This window comes from Sciurus carolinensis (genome assembly GCF_902686445.1).
Source record: "Sciurus carolinensis chromosome 19 unlocalized genomic scaffold, mSciCar1.2 SUPER_34, whole genome shotgun sequence".
NCBI classification, from domain to species: domain Eukaryota; kingdom Metazoa; phylum Chordata; class Mammalia; order Rodentia; family Sciuridae; genus Sciurus; species Sciurus carolinensis.
This window is the reverse complement of record NW_025920112.1, coordinates 5,776,436-5,781,441: the sequence shown is the minus strand read 5'-3', so window position 1 is coordinate 5,781,441 and position 5,006 is coordinate 5,776,436.

Below are 5,006 nucleotides of genomic sequence, written 5' to 3'. Positions count from 1 at the left end.
TTTTATTTAATATCTGTTTCCTCTGAGTCTCTTTCTCCCGTTTCTCATGCTAAAGACCAACTTCTTTTTTTAAAATTTATTTTTATTGTAAACAAATGGGATACATCTTGTTTCTCTGTACATGAAGTAAAGGCATACCAGTTTTGTAAACATACATTTATGTAGGGTAATGGTGTGTGATTCATTCTCTTATTTTTTTTCCTTCCCCCCAGCCCTCCCATCATTCTTTTCCCTCTATACAGTCCCTCGTTCCTCCATTCCTTCCCCGCTCTCACTCCCCATTATGTGTCATGATCCGCATATCAGCAAGATCATTTATTCTTTGGTTTTTCAGATTTGCTTATCTCACTTAGCATGATATTCTGCAATTTCATCCATTTACCTACAAATGCCATAACTTTATTATTATTTATGGCTTTATGGCTGAGTTATTTTCCATTGTGTGTATATATATATATATATATATATATATATATATATATATACCACCATATCTTTATTCATTCATCCACTGAAGAACATTCAGGTTGATTCCATGATATGGCTATTGTGAATTGAGCAACTATGAACATTGATGTGGCTGCTTCTCTGTAGTATGCTGATTTTAAGTCCTTTGGGTATAGGCCAAGGAGTGGGATAGCTGGGTCAAATGGTGGGTCCATTCCAAGTTTTCTAAGGAATCTCCACACTTCTTTCCAGAGTGGCTGCACTAATTTGGAACCCCACCAGCAATGTATGAGTGTACCTTTTTCCCACATCCTTGCCAACACTTCTTGTTGCTCGTATTCTTGATAATCACCATTCTAATTGGGGTGAAATGGAATCTTAGGGTAGTTTTGATTTGCATTTCTCTTATTACTAGAGATGTTGAACATTTTTTCATGTATCCGTTGATTGCTTGTAGATCTTCTTCTATGAAGTGTCTGTTCATTTCCTTAGCCCATTTCTTGATTGGGTTATTTGTATTTTTGGTATAGAGTTTTTTGAGTTCTTTATATATTCTGGAAATTAGTGCTCTATCTGAAGTATGAGTTGCAAAGATTTTTCTCCAACTCTGTAGGCTCTCTCTTCACATTGCTGACAGTTTCCTTTGCTGAGAGAAAGCTTTTTATTTTTTTTTCTTTCTTTTTATTGTAAACAAATGGGATACATGTTCTTTCTCTGTCTGTACATGGCGTAAAGGCATACCATTTGTGTAATCATAAATCTACATAGGGTAATGTTGTTTGATTCATTCTGCCATTTTTTCCCTTCCCCCCCACCCCTCCCACCCTTCCCCTCCATCTATACAGTCCTTCCTTCCTCCATTCCTGCCCCCCTCCCTAAACCCAACTCCAACCCCAACACTAACCCTTCCCACCCCCCATTATGTGTCATCATCCACTTATTAGCGATATCATTCTTCCTTTGGTTTTTTGAGATTGGCTTATCTCACTTAGCATGATATTCTCCAGTTTCATCCATTTGCCTGCAAATGCCATAATTTTATCGTTCTTTATGGCTGAGTAATATTCCATTGTATATATATACCACATTTTCTTTATCCATTCATCAATTGAAGGACATCTAGGTTGGTTCCACATTCTGGCTATTGTGAACTGAGCAGCTATGAACATTGATGTGGCTGTATCTCTGTAATATGCTGATTTTAAGTCCTTTGGGTATAGGCCAAAGAGTGGGATAGCTGGGTCAAATGGTGTTTCCATTCCAAGTTTTCTAAGGAATCTCCACACTGCTTTCCAGAGTGGCTGCACTAATTTGCAGCCCCACCAGCAATGTAAGAGTGTACCTTTCTCCCCACATCCTCGCCAACACCTGTTGTTGGTTGTATTCTTGATAATTGCCATTCTAATTGGGGTGAGATGGAATCTTAGGGTGGTTTTGATTTGCATTTCTCTTATTACTAGAGATGTTGAACATTTTTCCATATGTTTGTTGATTGCTTGTATATCTTCTTCTGTGAAGTGTCTATTCATTTCCTTGGCCCATTTGTCAATTGGATTATTTACATTCTTGGTGTAGAGTTTTTTGAGTTCTTTATAGATTCTGGAGATTAGCACTCTATCTGAAGTATGATTGGCAAAGATTTTCTCCCACTCTGTAGGCTCTTTCTTTGCATTGCTGATACTTTCCTTTGCTGAGAGAAAGCTTTTTAGTTTGAATCTATCCCAGTTATTAATTCTTGCTTTTATTTCTTGTGCTATGGGAGTCCTATTGAGGAAGTCTGGTCCTAAGCCGACATGTTGAAGCTCTGGACCTACTTTTTCTTCTATAAGATGCAAGGTCTCTGGTCTGATTCTGAGATCCTTAATCCATTTTGAGTTTAGTTTCGTGCATGGTGAGAGATATGGGCTTAGTTTCATTCTGTTGCATATGGATTTCCAATTCTCCCAGCACCATTTGTTGAAGAGGCTATCTCCAGTGGTGCAATCGGTTAGCGCGCGGTACTTATAAGAGAAAGCTTTTTAATTTGAATCTATCCTGGTCATTGATTCTTGCTTTTATTTTTTGTGCTATCAGAGTCCTGTTAAGGAAGTCTGATCCTAAGCCAACATGTTGAAGATTTGAAACTACTTTTTGTTCTATAAGATAAAGGTCTCTGGTCTGATTTCAAGGTAAAGACCAACTTCTTTAGATCCTGCTCTCACACTTCCTGTGATATAATACTTCTGTATACACACTTCTTTTCCCATTAACAGCTACATCCTATACTCCTCCACATCCTCTTTGTCCATCATTATAAACTGTAGAGTTCATTGCAAGCCTATTGGTTATACTGTAGATAATAATCAAACTCATCCTGTTAATTACAATACTGTTAGTGGGGGCTCTCTGGTTAAGGGCTATATTGTTTGCATTGGGTGTTGCTAATACAGATATCTCCCTCAAAGTAGAGGTTTTGGAAGCCTGCAGGGTCACATTAAGCGTACAGAGAGGAAGGTGCAATACCTCAGATCTTCACTGATAGAAGGGAAGAGTCAGGAACAACATGAAAAAAACAGTGGAAAAAGTGTCCTTTAAAAACCAAGATGCTATTGTGATAGAATCCAATGATGGTATGGCAGTAGAGATGACAGAAAATGAGTTTAGAATGTACATAATTAAAATGATCCATGAAGCAAAGAATGAGATAAGAGAAAATGCAGGCAATGTATGATCACTCCAAATAAACATTTTAAAAAAGCATATTCAGGAAGCAAAAGACCATTTCAATAAAAAGAAAGAGATTATGGAAAAAAAAACAGAAATACTTGAAATGAATGAAACAATAAACCAAATAACACAATACAAAACATCAAGAAAAGAACAGATCTCATGGAAAACAGAATCTAAGATGATGAAGACAAAAGAATTAATCTTGAAAATAAAGTTGACCAAAATGGAAAGATTGTGAGAAATCAAGTATACCATGAAAAGTTGAACTTTAAGAATTTTTGGGATTGTGAAAGCACAGAGATACAAACCAAAGGAATGAATGATTTGTTCAACAAAATAACATCAGAAAATTTCCCAAACCTGAAGAATGAAATGGAAAATCAAAAACAAGAAGCTTACAGACACCACATACACAAAATTACATAGATCCACACCAAGGAACATTATAAAGAAAATACCTTACATATAAACTATAGATAGTATTTTAAATACTGTGAGAGAAAAGCATCAGATTACATATAGGGGAAAACCATAACTGATATCAGCAGATTTCCCAGCCCAGATCCTAAAAACTAGAAGAGCTTGAAATAACATGGATGCCAACCAAGAATCTTAAACCCAGCAAAACTAACCTTTAGATTGAAGATGAAATAATATCTTTCCTCAATAAACAAAAGTTAAAAGAATTTACAAATAGAAAGCCTGCACTACACAACATTCTCAGCACACTATTTTATGAGGAGGAAGTGTAAACAACAACGTAAGTCAGCAAAGGAAGGAACTACCTTAAAGAAAAATCCATTCAAAGGAGAAACCAAGCCAAGTTAAAAACCAAAAATAAGCCCAAATGACTGTGAATAAAAATCATATCTCAATAATAACCCTGGATGTTAATGGCCTAAACTCATTAATCAAAAAACATAGACTAGCAGATTGGATTAAAAAGAAAGACCCAACAATATGCCGCCTTCAAGAGACTCATCTCATAATAAAAGACATCCACAGACTGAAGGTGAAAGGATGGGGAAAAACCTACCATGCACACAGACTCAGTAAAAAAGCAGGGGTCTCCATCCTCATGTCAAATAAAGTGGACATCAAAACTAAGTTAGGGAGAAGGGATAAAGAAGGACATTTCATACTGCTTAAGATAACCATAAAGCATCAAGACATAACGATTGTAAATATTTATGCCCCAAACTATGGTGCATCCATGTACATCAAACAAATCCTTTCTCAATGAAACACAATAATACTGGGTGACTTTAACTCACCACTCTCAATGTTGGATAGATCCTCCAAACAAAAAATAAACAAAGAAACTATAGAATTAAATAATATAATCAGTGATTTAGAATTAACAGACATATATAGAGTATTTCATTCATCATCAAGTGAATAAACTTTCATCTCAGCAACTCTTTGAATCTTCTCCAAAATAGACAATATGCTATGCCACAAGACAGCCATTAGTAAATACAAAAAAATAGAGATACTACCTTGTATTCTATTAGATCATAATGGAATATAATTAGAATTCAATGATAAAATTTAAAAAAAAGTCTCCAACACCTGGAGACTAAATATGCTATTGAATGATACAATGATAACTGAAGACATCAGAGAGGAAATAGAAAAATTCTTAGAGATAAATGAGAACAATGACACAACATATCAAAATCTCTGGAACACTCTGAATGCAGTCCTAAGAGGAAAGTTCATTGCATTGTGCTCATACATTAAAAGACTAAAAAACCAAAAACTAAATGAACTAATATTACATCTCAAAGCCCTTGAAAAAGAAGAACAGATCACCATTAAAAGTAGTAGAAGACAGGAAATAATTAAAA